Source organism: Dasypus novemcinctus, chromosome 17 (assembly GCF_030445035.2).
Source record: "Dasypus novemcinctus isolate mDasNov1 chromosome 17, mDasNov1.1.hap2, whole genome shotgun sequence".
Lineage (NCBI taxonomy): Eukaryota > Metazoa > Chordata > Mammalia > Cingulata > Dasypodidae > Dasypus > Dasypus novemcinctus.
In genome coordinates this window covers 97,316,186-97,334,705 of record NC_080689.1, presented here as the reverse complement: position 1 = coordinate 97,334,705, position 18,520 = coordinate 97,316,186, and positions in this window count along the sequence as shown.

Genomic DNA, 18,520 nt, shown 5'->3' with positions numbered 1-18,520 from the left:
TTCTTCACATCCTCTCCAGCATTTGTATTCTTCTGTTTTTTTTCATAGCTGCCAATCTTATGGGAGTAAGATGGTATCTCATTGTAGTTTTGATTTGCATTTCCCTGATAGCTAAAGATTTGGAGGATTTTTTCATGTACTTTTTAGCCATTTGTATTTCTTCTTTGGAGAATTGTCTGTTTAAATCTATTTCCCATTTTCTAAATGGGTTGTTTATCTTTTTATTTTCAAGATATAGGAGTTCTTTATATATACAAGTTATAAGTCTCTTATCAGATATATGGTTGCCAAATATTTTCTCCCATTGTGTAGGTTCCCTTTTTACTTTCTTGACAAACTCCTTTGAGGTGCAGAAGGCTTTGATTTTGAAGAAGTCCCATTTATCTATTTGTTCTTTTGCTGCTCGTGCTTTTGATGTGATGTTCATGAAGCCATTTCCTATTACAAGGTCCTGTAGATGTTTCCCTACACTGCTTTCCAAGGTCTTTATGGTCTTGGCTCTTATATTTAGGTCTTTGATCCATCTTGAGTTGATCTTTGTAAAAGGTGTGAGATGGTAATCCTCTTTCATTCTTCTACATATGGATATCCAGTTCTCCAGGCACCATTTGTTGAATAGGCCATTCTCTCCCAGGCGAGAGGGTTTGGAGGCTTTATTGAATATTATATGGCCATATATATGAGGTTCTATATCAAAATTTTCAACTTGATTCCATTGGACTGTGTATCTCTCCTTATGCCAATACCATGCTATTTTCACTACTGTAGCTTTGTAGTATGTTTTGAAGTCAGGTTGTGTGATTCCTCCAATTTCGTTTTACTTTTTTCAATATGTCTTTGGCTATTCAGGGTCTCTTTCCTTTCCAAATAAATTTCATAGTTTTTCTAGTTCCTTAAAGAAGGCTGTGTTGATTTTTATTGAGATTGCATTGAATATGTATATCAGCTTTGGTAGGGTGGAAATCTTAATAATTTTTAGTCTTCCTATCCATGAACAAGGAATATTCTTCCATTTATTTAGGTCTTCTTTGATTTCCTTGAACAGGCTTGTGTAGTTCTCGGTGTATCAGTTTTTTATATCTTTAGTTAAATTTATTCCTAAGTATTTGATTTTTAATTTACTATTGTGAATGGTATTTGTTTCTTGATTTCCTCCTGATCTTGCTCATTATTTGTGTACAGAAATGCTACTGATTTTTGCGCATTGATTTTATAACCTGTGACTTTACTAAACTAATTTATAAGTTCTAGAAGCTTTGTTGTAGATCTCTCAGGGTTTTCTATGTATAGGATCATGCCATCTGCAAATAATGAAACTTTGACTTCTTCCTTTCCAACTTGAATGCCTTTTATATCTGATTCTTGCTTCAGTGCTCGAGCAAGTACTTCTAAGACAATGTTAAATAGAAGGGGAGACAGTGGGCATCCTTGTCTTGTTCCTGACTTTAGAGGGAAGGATTTTAGGATTTCTCCATTGTAAATGATGTTGGCTGTAGGTTTTTCATATATACTCTTTATCATGTTCAAAAAATTACCTTGTATTCTGATCTTTTGGAGTGTTTTTTATCAAGACAGGGTGCTGTATTTTGCCAAATGCTTTTTCTGCATCTATAGATATAATCATGTGATTTTTTCCCTTCAATCTGTTTATATGTTGTATTACATTAGTGATTTTATTTTTTTTTACAGATTTATTTATTTCTATCACCCCCACCCCAGTTGTCTGTTCTCTGTGTCTATTTGCTGCATGTTCTTCTTTGTCCACTTCTGTAAGTGGCATGGGAATTTGTGTTTCTTTTTGTTGCATCATCTTGTTGTGTCAGCTCTCCATGTATGCGGCACCATTCCTGTACAGGCTGCTCTTTCATGCTGGGTGACTCTCCTTACAGGGCACACGCCTTGCATGTGGGTCTCCCCTACGTGGGGGACACCCCTGTGTGGCACAGCACTCCTTGTGCACATCAGCACTGCGCATGGGCTGGCTCCACACAGGTCAAGGAGGCCGGGGGTTGAATCACGGACCTCCCATGTGGTAGGCGGATGCCCTAACCACTGGGCCAAGTCTGCTTCCCTGATTTTCGTATGTTGAAACATCCTTGCATACCTGGAAGGAATCTCACTGGTCGTGGTATATAATTCATTTAATGTATTGTTGAATACGATTAGCAATTATTTTGTTAAGTATTTTTGCGTCTAGGTTCATTAGAGAAATTGCTCTGTAATTTTCCTTTCTTGTGGTGACTTTGTTTGGCTTTGGTACTAGGGTAATGCTGGCATCATAGAAGAAGTTAGGCAATGTTCCTTCTGTTTTGATTTTTTGGAAGTTTCAGCAGGATTGGTGTTAGTTCTTTCTGGAATGTTTTTTAGAATTCACCTGTGAGCCATCTGGCCCTGGGCTCTTCTTGGTTGGGAGGTTTTTAATGACTGATTCTATCTCTTTACTTGTGATTGGTTTGTTGAATCACCAATTTCTTCTTTTGACAATATAGGCTGCTTATGTGTTTCTAGGAATTTGCCCATTTCCTCTGAATTGTCATTTTTGTTGCAATATAGTTTTTCAAAGTATCCTCTTATGATAGACTTTATTTCTGTGGGGTCAGTGGTAATATCTTCTTTCTCATTTCTTATTTTGTGTATTTGCATCTTCTCTCTTTTTTTCTTTGTTAGTCTTGCTAAAGGTTTGTCAATTTTATTGATCTTCTCAAAAAACCAGCTCTTGGTCTTGATTATCTTTTCAAGTGCTTTCTTATTTTCTATGTCATTTAGTTCTGCTCTTATCTTTGTTATTTCCTTCCTTCTTCTTCCTCTTGGATTACTTTGTTGTTGTTTTTCTAATGCCTCCAAATGTGCAGTTAGTTCTTCAATTTTTGCTCTTTCTTCTTTTTTGATGTATGAATTTATGGCTATAAATGTCCCTCTCAGTACTTCTTTTGCTGCATCCCATAAATTTTGGTATGTTGTGTTATCATTATCATTTGTTTCAAGGTAGTCATTGATTTCTTTTGAGATTTCTTCTTTGACCCACTGTTTTTCTAAGAGTGTGCTGTTTAATTTCCATATCTTAGTGTGAAATCTGGGCCTCTGGCCCTCGCAGATTTGCAACTTCACTCCACTGTGGTCAGAGATATTATTTTGTATGATTTTGAACTTTCTGAATTCATTAAGCCTTTCTTTGTGGCCTAGCATATGGTCTGTCTTGGAGAATGATCCATGTGCACTTGAGAAAAATGTATATCCTGCTGTGTTTGGGTGTAATGATCTGTATATGTCTATTAGATCCAGCTCCTCTAATACACTGTTCAAATATTTCCTTCCTTTAGTGATTCTCTTTTGAGATGTTCTGTCCAGAGTTGATAGTGGTGTATTAAAATCCCCACTATAATTGTAGATGCATCTATTCTTTCACTTAGTTTTCCAGAATTTGCCTCACGTATTTAGAGGTGACCTTGTTAGGAACATAAATATTTATGATTGTTCATTCTTCTTGAGAGATTGTCCCTTTCACTAGTATGTAGTATCCTTCTTTGTCTCTCACAATTGTTTTGCATTTAAGTTCTATTTTGTCTGATATTAATATAGCTACTCCTGTCTTTTTTTGGTTATTGTTTGCTTGTAAGATTGTTTTCCAGCCATTCACTTTCAACCTCCATGAGTCTCTGGGTCTAAGATGTGTCTCCTGTAGACAGTATATAGATGGGTCATATTTCCTTATCCAATGTCCCAGTCTGAATCTTTTTATAGGTGAGTTTAATCCATTCACATTCAGTGTTATTTCTTTCAAGGAATTATTTATGTTAGCCATATTTTGATTGGACTTATATTTGTCATATTTTGTTTGTTTTTTTCCCTTCTCTTTTTGTCTTTTTTGTTGCTCTTACACTCTCCTCCAACTCTGCCTGTCCTGTTTTTTCCTTTCTTGCTGCAGAACTCCCTTTAGAATTTCTTGAAGGGGAGGTTTCTTGTTGGCATGCTCTTTCAATTTCTGTTTATCTGTGAATATTTTGAACTCTCCATCATTTTTGAATGCTAGTTAGGCTGGATAGAGTATTCTTGGTTGGAAATTTTTTTCTTTTAGGACCTTGACTATATCATACCACTGCCTTCTTGCCTCCATGGTTTCAGATGAGAAATTAGCACTTAATCTTATGGAGATTCCCTTGTATGTGATGGTTTTCTTTTCTCTTGCTGCTTTTAGAATTGTCTCTTTATCTTTAGCATTGGATAATTTGACAAGTATATGTCTTGGAGTGGGCATGTTGGGGTTTTTGATGTTTGGGGTGTGCTGTGCTTCTTGGATATGTACATCTGTCTCTTTCAGGAGATTTGGGAAGTTTTCAGCCATTATATCCTGCAACACTCCTTCTGACCCCTTTCCCTTCTCTTCTCCTTCTGGGATGCCTATAATATGTATGTTTGTGCATTTGCATTGTCATTCAGGTCCCTAAGTCCTAGCTGGATTTTTCTATATTTTTATCTATCAATTCTAATATCTGTTTGATTTCTGGTGTACTGTCTTGCACATCACTAATTCTCTGCTCTGCCTCTTCTAATCTGCTGCTATTTGCTGTGAGTGTATTTTTTATTTCTTGAACTGTGGTGTTCCTTCCCATCATATCTGTTATATCTTTTTGCATATGTCTGCAATTTCCCCTCCAAGTGTTGTCTTCATATTGTTAACCTCTTCCTTTAATTCATTAAATATTTCTGTGATATATGTTCTGAGATCTTTAATTACCTATGCAAAGTTCTGTTCCCCTTCCTGGTTTTTAGTTTGTTCATTGGATTCAGCCATGTTTTCCTGACTACTGGTTTGGTTTGTAGATTTTTTTTGCTGTCTGGTCATCCTTTTATCTCGACAGGTTTAATCAGTTCCTTAGCTTCTTTGTCTAGTCTTGGGGATTAATTAGCTGTTGTTTTTGTGTAAATGTTATATCTTCTCTTTCTCACTTTGTTCTTCTTATTCTAATTTCTTATTGCTGCCTGAGATCACTTTGGAGGAAAGTATTAGGGCCAGGGAAAGATAATTGTGTAAAAAAGGAAACTGTGTAAAGTAGTTTTGGTAGTAAATGTTAACAGAGCAAAAATATGAGATCTGGGAAGTTGGATATTAGATTCATGTAAGTTGTGTAGAGTTATAGCAGTAAGTAGAGTACCTATAATGCGGCGGTCGACCGAATAAGGAAGGAATATGGTCTGAATTAATAAGCTAGTGTTTTCATGAGAGAGGGAAAGAAAAAGAAAGGCAATAGTTTCAAGAGTGGATCAAAGACAGAAAACAAAACAAAGGTATTAGAAATTAAGAGTTAGACAATTTGGAGATCAAAGAAAGTGAGGTGGAATATAGGAGAGACAGTAGATGATGGAAGATATCAAGATGTGGGGGAAAGGGAATAGTGTAGGTAGCCAAAATCAATTAACACAGAAATGAGGCAATGGAGGATGGGGGAACCCAGCAAATGTGAGGTGTTCCCTGCAGCACCTATTGTATAATTAAGATAAAATAAAATAAGAAGAAAATGATGGCCAAGAGAGAAAAAAAAGAAGAAAGAATGAAAAAGAAAGAAAGAAAGAAAGAAAGAAAGAAAGAAAGAAAGAAAGAAAGAAAGAAAGAAAGAAAGAAAGAAAGAAAGAAAGAAAGAAAGAAAGAAAGAAAGAATGTGGTGGGTAAAGGGAGAGAAACAAGTGAGGAAAAGAAAAAAAGAACAACAACAACAAAAAAAAAAAACCTAAATAACTGAAAAAAAAAAAAACCCTTGGGGAATCCAATCAGAGAAAAGACTAGGAGATAATGCAATGTTAGAAAGCAGGACAATAAAAAATAAAAAATAAAATAAAATAAAATAAACAAAACAAAAAGAAAAAGAAAAAAGAAAAAAATCAAAACAGAAAAAATGCAAAGGTTGAGGCCTGGGACATTCAAGGACCTCAGATGGACCACAGGGCATGGTGGATTCAGGGATGGAAAGTCTGTGATATTGCAGACTCAAGAAGTGTGAGTCTCTGGTGTGTGGGCCACCAGGGTTTAGGGGACACAGACTTGGTAACCTCAAATCTGTTTAACAGGGAGCATGGGAGCACCACAGTGCAACACAGCCTTCAGGGATCCCCGCAGCTGGGTGCCAGCCCTATGGGGGAGGTCACATCCGCAAACTCTGACCTATGTGTCAGAACCCCCCTATTCCCCCTCTCACTAGGGTCTCTTTTTTTTGGCTGTATCACCAATTCGACTTCAGGACACCTCCTGCCCTGTAAGCCCCTGAAACAGCCACCTGGGGGAACCTCTACACTGCAACCAATTTAATGACACTGCAGATCAGCAGCCAGGCCCAGGGGGTGGGGCTCCAGCTGGAAGCGCCAATATCAGTGTCCAAAACCAAAATTCCCACACCTTCCAAAAGATTCCCCTAATCGGCTTCCAGATGTCTCCCACCCTGCAGGCCCCTGAAACAATCTCCTAGTGACATCTCTTTATTGTGAGCAATTTAAGGCCACTGCAGATTGGCAGCTGGCCTTGGGGGTGCGGCTCTGCTGGAAGCATTATTATTTGAGTCGGAAATCAAAAACTCCCCGCCTCACACAAAACTCCCGTCTGTCTCCCCAAATTGGTCTGCGAAGGCCTCCTGCCCTGTTAGCCTCCCAATAGCCCTCTCAGGGCTTATGAATTCCCCAGTACCACAGAGCCTCCAGGAATCATCTCTGCGGTGCCCGCGCCTTGGCTCCATCCACCGCAGGAGGGAGTGTCCCTCTGCAGCCACCACCTCCGTGTAAGACAGCCTCAATTTTATCTTATACACGAATTTTCTCTGTTACCTTCCCACCAAATCGATGTCCAGACACCTCCTGCCCTGCAAAATCCCCAATCAGCCTGGTCCATCCTGAAGAATTTCGAAGACTGCCCATCCACTTCTTTGCAGGAGAGATTATCAGGTGCACTCACTCAACCACCATCTTGCCCTGCACCCTCTCTGATAGAATTTGTAATTCTATGTGTTTTATTTAATATTGTATACTCCTGTTGTTCAGATGACCAAAAATTCTTAATTAATTATACATAAAATCAACTTCACAAATATATTTCTGGGCACCACTCACCCTACCCCATGAACTTACTTGGGGGGCATTCAAGCAAGTGCTCCTTTTGCAGACATAAAACCAGGCTGAGTGATTTATGAGGTGCAATTCACATGCAGCCAGATCTAACATGCTTCAGGGTTCTCAAACAATTTTGCATTATCTATAGAATTCCTGTTACCCAGTATAGCTAAAATGCCCCAAGTAATGTGCTCAAATAGTTTAACCATGAATGGATGAAAGTAATGTGTTAGCAAATTCTTAATATTAAGGCAAAATTAATCTTTAAACTTGAAATGATGAGATTTGTTGCCAAATGCAAAGAATATTGATGTAAAGAATAAAAGGTGATGCTATTCCCTTTAAATGGGAATAATGCATTAATAGTTACTGACCCGGCCCGCAGGTCAAACGAACCGGCACCTGAAAGAGGGAGTGGGAATTGGGGGACAAGAAGCGAGAGAAACAGAGACAAGTCAGGATTCTGATCAAGTCTCTGTTTACTGAGGGTAGAGCATCAGAATATATACTAAGGGGAGGGTTTTAGCAGGGGGTGATAGGCTGATGAAGCGGCTCTTCCATATAAGGCAATAAAATGCTGTTACACCACTTGCTATAGGTTGTGAGTCTTCAAAGCTGGTCATGGCTTCAACATCTTGTTGTGCAGGCACGAAACTTTTTGCCCTGGAAACTGAGGAAAGGGGAAGAAGGCGGCGGAAGCACAGGGGTTGAGTAGGCATACTTATAAAAACTGCCATGTTGCTGGAGACCAGAAATGCACGTAGCTCCGGGTGGCTCCCCACAGGTCCCCCTTCTTTATTATATTTTATGAAGCACCCTGAGTTCAGGGGGAACTGTGCCTGTCTTAGGTCGGGGCATGCAAACGGTTAGGTGGATTGCCTTACCCGTCATGGAGAATGCAACAGCGGTGAAAGCCTGTGTCTCTGTCTTAGGTGGCTCTGCCATGGAACCGATCACGCCCAGTTGCCCGCCATTGGCTATCCAGTTCATCACCTCAGAACCTGACAGGGTTCATATGTATTTGAGAACCACTGCCAGCAGTCAGGGTGCTCCCATTATGGTTATAATGTGTGGAGGCCAGAGGGAGGTGCAGTACGCACCACGTTCTCTTACTGCAGTTTCATAATGGAGGTCTGGGGAGGTGAAAGAAAGAGGAGGAGAGAGAAACATGAGGGGGCTGTAGCAAGGATGGGCTCTTCAGTCATGAGCAGCTGGCGCTGGCAGATGTGGTGTGCAGCGTTGGCCGATACACTCTTAGGTTGTGCTAAAGACTCAGAGTGCCGGCATCACAGAAGGATTCCAGGGGGGCTGTACAGCTGCATGGGTTTTAGCGTTGGTTGCTCTCCTGCAAGAAAGCAGAGTTCATCTCAGGAAGAGTTCTCTACCCTGGATAGGTTGTTATTATCTATTTGTTTTACCAATCGTTCCAGCAGCCACCTGGCTGCATCTAGTTCTTTGGAATAGACGCAAACTTATCCTCTGCCCCATTTAAGGACGGGATCGGGTCCATGCCAGGTATTATCCATTGGGTCTTTCCATAGGACTGCGGCATGTTTTGTGCTGGTATTAGGGTGCCAGAAGTGGTCAGCCCCAGAATGTAGTTGAGCGGCCCGCTGTCCGGCAGGGAAGGAAATAATGCTTTTTGGCGCAGAAGCCATAATTTTTATTTCTCTGGTGAAATCACTATCCACTAATAAGGGAGCTGCCTTGCCCAATGATGAGACCAAAAGTGCCTTTTGGTAGTGGGCCAAACACGCCTGTAGGCAAGGCTTGACCGCCCATAGGTGGTGTTAGTACTGTGTGGGAGGAGGTACAGCATCCAATCCTGCGCTCCCTGAGGTGGCTTTACAGAGGTCAGAAATAGATTGCAGCTGGCAGGAACAAAGCTGATTGCCCCATAAGTCTGATTGTTTGTCGGGGCCTGGGGCTGGCCCCTTCTCCCGTTTCCCTGATAAGGTGGGAGTGGGCGACCTGAAGAATTGGTTCTTGATTTGCATTCATTAGCCCAGTGTCTGCCCCTGTGGCAATGGGGGCAGGAGTTGGGAAGGGGGGTGGCTTTTGGCTAGCAGGGGGGCGGGGATGACAATCTCTGGCTAGATGGCGAGGGTTGCTGCAAGAGAAACAGGCCCTAGGTGCACGGGGCACCGGGGATGGAAGCACTTCTCTCAAGGCCGCGGCGAAGGCTTGGGCCTGTTCAGAGGTGGCCTACCTTATGGCGGCAGCTATAGCCAGGCCCTTCTGCTTTGTGGGGCCTATGTCTGAGCAAAGCTTAATGTAGCCAGAGAGATTTTCCCTTTTTCTATAGGGCCAGATAGCTGCTTGGCAGGCTGCATTAAGCATTTTCAAAGGCAAGTTGTTTTACATAGTCAGCATCAGTATTTGTATCACCAAGCATTCTCTCAGTGGCGGTGCAAAGTCTACCTACGAAGTCGGAGAATAGTTCCTCAGGGCCCTGACGGATAGAAGTTAAGGAGGTAAGGGATTGTCCCTTGGTAGGCAGTCTTTTCCAGGCCTTAAGGACTGCTGCAGGGACTTGTTTGAAAAGTCCGGCATCATAATGCAACTGATTTGAGTTCTGCTTAAAATCTCCTGCGCGGAGAAGCATGTCCTCGGTCCACCCATTCTCAGTTCTGAGATTCCGCTGTGCGGTTTCCTTGCAAAACTCACAATATTCTGACTTCCAGAGGAGATAATCTCCTGCACTGAGAGTGGCGCGGGCAAGGGTGTGCCAGTCATGGGGGGTGAGCCACCCATCAGCAATGTGTTCTAACAGAAAGAGGGTGTATGGAGCAGTGGGGCCATAGGTGGTGACTGCGGACTTAAGCTCCTTCAAGGTTTTGAAAGGGAAAGGGCTATAGATGCGCTCAGGTTCAACAGCAACCTCGCTCCCCTCACCAGCCTCATTAGAGCTCTCATGCCTCTCGATAACAGAGAATGAAAAAAGGGGTGGTTTGCGGAAGTTGGCAGTTAGGGGATTTTTTAGAGGAGGGGTTAAGTTGAGCTGACGCTGCAGAGTTGCGCATTGAAACTGTAGATCCTTTCTCTCTTTTAAAAGAGAGAGCCATAACTTTAGATCTGCATTGGGGTCTAGGCTAGCGGGGGCGGAAGCGGGGGTGCATATGGGAGTGGGCGGAAACCAACAGAGCGTTCTTCAGCCTCAGGGTTGGAGTTATCGGAATCCATACACAGCGTTAGGGTTTGGATTACTAATAACTCTCCTCCTCTGATTAGGGCCAGCTCTTCCCTTAGAGCAAGGGGAAGGGGCACTCTCATCATTGCTATCTATTTTAATAGACACCAAGTCTGAATGGGGAGGTGGTATTTAGCAGGACTTTTTGCTGGGGGGGGATTTAGACCTGTCCTGTGCTAGGAGTTCCGTGCCTTTAGCAACTACTTGTGCAGCCCATACGTTGGTGTGGCGGATCGCGAAGAGGTCATTGATAACATTCCAATAGAAGAAAGCGGTTACGGGAACTCTCTCAGGGCCAAAGGTTTTATAAAAGTCTTGTAGAGCGTCCCCAACTCTACTCCACCATCTTTCATTTATGGTCCCTTCCTGAGGAAGCCACGGACAGACTTCTCTCAAAAATCCAAAGAATTCTATTAGCTCCTTAAATTTAACCTTTATTCCTCTCGCCTTTAACGTCTCGCCAAGGTTCTTAATAAAAAGTTCGTGCTCACTCATTGCTTGTCCCATATTCGCCGATCACTTACCAAGGCTTCGCAACCGGGAGGCAGGTTCCCTCGTGGCGTCCTCGTATTACTCTCTGATTCTCCTTTTTGATTTCTGGATGTTACACTTGGTCTGGCCGGACTGTCTGTCGGTGTTCCTCACTGGATCCCTCGTTTTCAGGTCCCTGTGTACGGGCGCCAATTGACCCGGCCCACAGGTCAAATGAACCGGCACCTGAAAGAGGGAGTGGGAATTGGGGGACAAGAGGCGAGAGAAACAGAGACAAGACAGGATTCTGATCAAGTCTCCGTTTATTGAGGGTAGAGCATCAGAATATATACTAAGGGGAGGGTATTAGCAGGGGGTGATAGGCTGATGAAGTGGCTCTTCCATATAAGGCAATAAAATGCTGTTACACCACTTGCTATAGGTTGCGAGTCTTCAATGCTGATCATGGCTTCAACATCTTGTTGCGCTGGCATGAAACTTTTTGCCCGGGAAACTGGGGAAAGGGGAAGAAGGCAGAAGCACAGGGGTGGAGTAGGTGTAGTTATGAAAACCGCCATGTTGCTGGAGACCGCAAATGCATGTAGCTCCCGGCGGGTCCCCACAAGTGACCAAGACATTTTTCAGTAAATATCACCCAATATTCCTGCAACAGACTCATGGAACCCAATTGCACGTGGTGTCCTGGATTGGAATATGGAAGGGGATCAGGATAGGAGTAAAAAATTATTTACATCTGAATGAAGTCTGGACTATAGTTACTAAATTTGTACCAATGTAAATCTCTTAGTTTGACAAATGTACCATGATTATATAAGATGTTAACATTAGGGGGAAGTGAGCAAGGGCGTGCAGGGAACTCTCTGGACAACTTCTGCTACTTACATAATAATCTAAAATTATTCAAATATAAATTTTTTAAAAATAAAACACGAGGAGAGATATCTCATTTTAGCTGAGTGAACATTGTGGGGCCAGGTGAATGTTGCCAAAGATGAGGTCCTGTAAGATAATCCTACTCTAAAGCCAGACCCCATCTGTAGGGACATTAAAACTCTTGCTCCAGATATTCAGCACCTCTCTTAGCAAGTTTGAGCTGCACAACTTGCAAAAATGATTCTTTGTGGAAGTGGACATGGGTCAACTAAGTGATAGAGCATCTGCCTACTAGATGGAGGATCCAGGGTTCGATACCCAGGGCCTCCTGACCTGTGTGGTAAGCTGGCCCATGAACAGTGCTGCTGTGTGTGCTGTGCCACACAGGTGCACCCCCAAGTAGGGAAGCCCCACATGCAAAGATTGTGCCCCCTAATGAGAGCCACCCCACATGAAAAAGCAACCCTCCCAGGAGTGGCATTGCACACATGGAGAGCTGACACAGCAAGATGAAGCAAAAAGAAAAAAAAAAAGAGTCACAGTTTCTTTGTGCTGCCTCACAATGCAAATGGGCCAGAAAAATACACAGTGAATGAACACAGAGAGCAGATAACAGGGGGAGGGTAGAGAGATAGATAGATAGATAGATAGAGAGATAGATAGATAGATAGATAGATAGACAGATAGATAGATCTTTAAAAAATAAAATGAAATAAAATACTACACAGCATCAACAACAACAAAAACCACAACAAAAACTGATTCTTTGACTCCTGATTTTCCAATGAGAAGTATTCTCATTGGACCCTTTTGTCCGAAGAAACCTACTTTAGAGCAAACTCTTCAAGCAGGGTATGTGTCTCACTGGGTAGACAAAAATGTTTTCCCAGGGGTTCATGGCCAAGAATAGGCTTAATGGAATACATTTCTAGATCTATGTATCCTGCTCAGATTCTTTTTTAAATTGTATCTTTCCAAGAACAGTCAAGTAGTGCTGTTGACTCTCCTTTCCTACCTTATGTGCACAATCACCCTGAACTGATTTAGGAAGATATGAGCACTCACTCCTCTTACCATGGACATTTCCATGGGTTCCAAAACAATATGCACCAAGAAATGCAGGGATTTTTCAGAGCTCCACGTGGGTCAACACACAGGAAGTGAATGACTAGAAAATGGCAACTTTCCTGTGGTGCCAAATATTTCACACCCAACAAACTGAAGGAAGATCTACTTGAGTTGTCAGACCATTAGGGAATTTCAAAATTCATAGCTTGAATCCACCTTGTTTCCTATATATTTTAATAACCAACCTGATTGAAAACTTTCCATTGACTAATTGGAACTAGCTAAACAGTACAAGCTGAAATTTCCCACTTCCTTAAATAAAGTGATTAAATATTTTCAACTAATATTGAATATAATTTCAGAAATTTTTACAAGATTTCTTTTAAAAATTTTCATTAACATAGAAGACACCTTGGTTACTTTATGTATTTTGAACAAAGGCTCAAAAATTTTTGAAAACTAACCTATAATTAGCAAAGAGAGAAGGTGTAGAATGGATTTTGCTTTTATTTAATATCAAATTGTCTAAGTCTCTATTCAGTTACTCTGTATGTGCTTGTTTGTGCATGTGTGTACAGATATCTGTGCTTAGACATAAATATTTTTATATATTTGCATTATAATATTTATGCCTATAAGCATTTGTAAATTTTGATCACCTTAGTTTCTCTTTGTGTGAATAGAATAACACAGGTTTCTTGCATCAAAATATGAAGAAGTTTCTACCAAAATCAAATCTTTGCTTTCTTAAATTGGAAAGAAAATTATTCTTACAACCACATTTTGCTTTGTGGAAATTTGTTCTACCTTAACCACACACACATGGATCAGTTGTCCTCAATATTGAAGTTTTTATTGAGCTTACAATAGTATTAATAATAGGAGACATTGGGCCTCCAGCAGAATGAATTTTCTGAAGTTTTTTTTTTTGTCCTCCCTTCTCCCAGAATTGATGCCCACCTAGAACCTCAGAATGCTAAATAGGGTCTCTGCAGATGGAATTAGTTAGATGAAGATGAGGCCATCCTGGAATAGGGGATCGAATCCAGGGGCTGGTGTCTTTCTAAGGAGGGGACGTGGAGACTTGGAGCCACGGAGGAGGGTGGCGTGAAGACGGGCAGAGAGGCAGGGGCCCCCATGCCAGGCACCGCCCAGGACTGGAGCCCCCGGGCATGGAGGGGCTCTGCTCGCAGCTTCAAAGGGTCCAGCAATGATGACACCAGAATTTTGGACTTCGGCCTCCAGAACTTAGAAGAATACACCCATGGGGTCTCTGGTGCGCTTGTGCATAATCCAAAAGAGATAAATGTATATAACTCTTTCAGGGGAAACTCCACAGCAGGAAAAATCAAATTTAATGCCAGCAGTCTAACCTTTCAGGTCTTGATAAATTGTACTGTGTTCATATCAAATATCATTAATACATATTAACTGATAAAATAGAAATAAGCTAAATTTGTGATGTTTTTAATTTTCAAAAATTAAACTGATTTGGGTAGGAGTATGATATTTCACTTGTACAGAATATCTAATTACATATAAATGTGATTAATAAAAACAAACATATTTTCAATACCTTAATTCTTTTATAGGACCATTTTAATCTATGTATTTTTATCCCATCGCCTCTGAAAGAGTTTATTAATTTGGCTTTCTGTAGCATCAGCTGATTTCAAAAGTGATGTTTAAGAGGGATTATTCTGGTCCGGACAAACTTGACAGGGGTATTTATGGCCTTTAAAACTCTATTAAAATCTAATAAGATTATTTGAAATAATGCCCTGATCGAATGGAGTAATTGTTCAATGTTTTAATGTGTAGGGAGACCCAGATGGGAATATCACAGAAGATTTTCCTGTCCTTAATTTCTAGAGATCATATTATTTTTCAGCCATGGCTAATTTTATACAATTCTCTGGGAAAATTAGTGTGTAAGTTTAAAAGAGAGAGTTAAAAAGAGCAGTGTCTTATGTTGAACTGCTTGGCTAACTTTATAAGAAACTTACACTTATCTGCTGACTTCTCCTAGCAAAGGATTCTCGATTTGTTTTGTGACTTTAAACGAGAGCAAACTGAGTGGGCTGTTGGGGACTTGCTGTCCCACTCGGGGCTGGAACACAAGGGGCATTTCCAGGGGCCACCTGGCAGCTGCTCAAGGTCAGAGCTGAAGCCAGCCAGCTCCTCCTGGGCAGGTGGCCAAGGTCACAGTGGACCCCAGATCATCTCAGCACCCCTGGGCTGGCTGAACCTCGCCCCCGCACAGCTAGAGACTCGGGCCAGGGCCCAGGACTCACCTAGAGCCTCTGGGGAGGGGGAGAGTGGGTGGCAGGGCCCAGAAGGCAAATTGGCCTCCCCCTCCAGGCGCAGACATGGGCTTGGGACCCACTCTGCAGGGTGCATCCAGCCCTGCCAAGGCGAGGGAAGCACGGGGCGGGGGCAGCCTCGAGCCTAGGGCAGCTCTGGAAGGGGGACCAGGCAGTGGGAGCCGGAGCCTTCCCCAGTGGCCGCTGCCTCGTCTTCCTCCACGGGGACAGCCCACACCTGCGGCGGCTTGCTCAGTCGGTAGAGGTGGGGTCTGGCTGCGGACGAGGGGTCGGTCCAGCTCTGGACGAGGGGTCGGTCCCACTTGGGACGAGGGGTCAGTCCCACTTGGGACGAGGGGTCGGTCCGGCAGCAGACGAGGGATCGGTCTCACAAGGGGTTGCGCGGTTCGGCTGACGGGGTCGCCCGGCGAAGCCGGCGACGAAGGGGTCGCCCGGAGAAGCCGGCGACGAAGGGGTCGCCCGGAGAAGCAGGCGACGAACTGGGGACAAGGGAGGCCAGGCCCTTGTCGGGGGCTCTCAGGACTGGAGGGTGCACGGCAGAAGAACTACCGCGGAGACAAGGTAAACACACAAGTCCACTTTACTGAGGGAGAGGCAACAGTTTTATAGGGGCTGGGGAAGGCTGATTGGTCGAAGCCACACCCTGTTCTGATTGGTTGCCGGCGAAAGGTCAGTGGGCGGTACTGGATGGGGGAGGGGTGGTGGTTAGGGATTGGCTGTCGCTGTTGCTGGGGGAAGGGGCAGGGTTTAGGGATTGGTGGCTGCTGTTGCTGGGGTGGAGGGCAGACTTGAGTTTCCCGCCCATGCCTGGCTGTTGCTGCTGTCGGGGGAAGGGAAAAGGGCGGGCTGGATTTTTCCGCCCACACCTGGCTGTTGCTGCTGTCGGGGGAGGGGAAAAGGGCGGGCTGGATTTCTCCGCCCACGCCTGGCTGTTGCTGCTGTCGGGGAAGGGGAAAAGGGCAGACTGGAATTTTCTGCCCTGCGCCTGCGCAGGGAGAAGGAAGAAGAAGGGTGCCACCCCACAAGGCATCGGGTGGCGCCATCTGGGAGGAGGGGTGGCCGCGGAAGCATGGGTGCCGAGAAGGGGAGACCCGAGGGCACTCTGCGCCCATGCCGAGCTTCCTTCAGGGGTGGCGGTGGGCCCGACCAACCACCCTATTATGGGGGCAGCGGAATTAGGCCTACCGCGGCTGCTCCCCCGCCAGGCCAGCAAACCACACTTCAGCCCGAGGGGTGACCGCACACACCTGTCCTGGGTTCTGAAGGAGGGTCAGAAGAAGAGGTGTGGGTTTCTCTGCCCGTGACACTGAGATCACTGCACGAGGCAGGGAGAACAGGGGAAGGACAGAAGGTGAGGTCAGACCAGCCAGCCAGGAGACCTCAGGTGGTGTCAGAGTTAGAGCAGCGATGAGCCACCCGAACGCAAGGAAAGAGCCACAGGAGAAAGAGGTTGTTGATGTGGGAGGAGTGGGGGCATATGGGAACCTCTTATATTTTTTAATGTAACTTTCTTTTTATCTCGGTATCTTAAAAAAATACAGCCTCGCGGCTGCACTGACACAGAGTAGGCATGTTGCTGTGTGTCTGTCCCCACGCCTCGCCTGACCACCCCTCTGTGCTTCCCTCCCCAGGGAGCGTGGCCAGCCCGTCCCTTCCTCTTCCCTGTCCCTGGAGCAGCTCGCTTCTGGAACGGCCTCCGTCGTGTGCCTGTGAACGGCTACTGTACCGACAACGCCAAGGTCACCTGAAGGTGGACGGAGCCGAGTGGACCAAGGACGTCCAGAGCAGCGCCTGGAGCAGGACAGCGAGGACAGCACCTCCACCTCCACAGCGTCCTGACGCCGCCCGCGGCCCAGCACAGCGCCCACACCAAGGAGGACTGCAGGTCACCCCGAGGGCCTGCGCTCCCGCTGGTCAAGAGCTGCACCAGGAACCAGGCTGGAGCCTGCGAGGCCGCCCCGCCCAGGGCGCTGCCCTCTCCCCAGAGATGCCCGAGCCTCTCAGTCCTGCAGCCCCTCCCCAGCTCAGCTTCCCCTGCCCCTTTAGGTTAAAGATCCTAATATTTGGGTCAAAAGAACAAAAAGAATGAACTAATAAAGTAAATGAAAATGCTTTGCACCTGTGGTTTCTCTTTCCTGACTTAATGTTGTAATACGTTGTTTTTCAAATTGCCAATTTTTTCTTCTAAGGAACTAAGTCATTAGTTGCCCCAAGGACACCACCATTTAAGAAATCCATCCTCTACCCTGCCCTCTATAAGAGCCCACTGTCTTCAGAGCCTGCTCCACCGCACAGGGCATGAGAGGCTGCCTTGCTTTCCCTTCTCAGCCAGCCCATGTGGTCTTTCCAGGGAGGAAGTTCTCAAAGTCACACATGCTTGATCCCGATAAACCTGTCCTGAGAACTTAACCCAAGCAAGTTTTCAGAAGGAAACAGCTATAAGGAGAGTCATTCCCTGCAGTATAATATTTAAAACAAAGAAAAAACAGAAACCACCTAAATAAACAAGCAATAAGAAAATGTTTAAGTCCATTATGGTACTTCAAATTAATGGAGCGTATTAAGCTTTGGTTACATTTTTATTTTATTTTTTAAAAAATATTTATTTATTTATTTGTTTCTCTCCTCTCCCTCCCCGCCCCGGTTGTCTGTTCTCTGTGTCCACTCGCTGCATCGTCTTTGTTGCTTCTGTTGTAGCCAGTAGCACAGGAATCTGTGTTTCTTTTTGTTGCGTCAGCTTTCCGTGTGTGGGGCACCTTTCCTGGGCAGGCTGCACCCTCCTTCACACTAGGCGGCCCTACCCATGGTGCGTACTCCCTGTGTGTGGGACTCCCCCACGTGGGGGACACCCCAGCACAGCAAGGAACTCCTTGCGCACATCAGCACTGCACATGGGCCAGCTCCACACAGGTCAAGGAGGCCTGGGGTTTGAACCTTGGACCTCCCATGTGGTAGATGGAAGCCCTAACCACTGGGCCAAGTCCACTGCCTTGGTTACATTTTTAAAGGTGTATTGGGGGCCTTCTGTCTTCCAAGCGCCCTAACAAGCTCTTTAATGCTCACAACCCTGTGAGGTTAAAAATGAACATTAAACTCTCAGGCAGGTTCTATATAGCTCAGAGCTGGTCATATTCCATAATCCAGCAGTTCCACTCCTAGATGGAATCATTCCAATCCTAACACCTGTCCACCAAAAAAAAATTATATATGCAATAGCATTCAGAGCCAAAACTGCAAATAACTGAAATGTCTACAGCAGTGAAAGGGATAATTACCTTGTGGTATACTTACACATTAGAACACTGCTCAGTAAGGAGACTCAAGAAACCACAACTACACCCAACAATGTAGATGAATCTTATAAGCATGATGCTAAGCAGAAGAAACCAAATGCAAAAGGTACATACTATATGTTTCTATCCATATGAAATTCAAAAGCAGAGAAAACTAAAATAAAGTTAGACATTGGGATGGGGTCCTC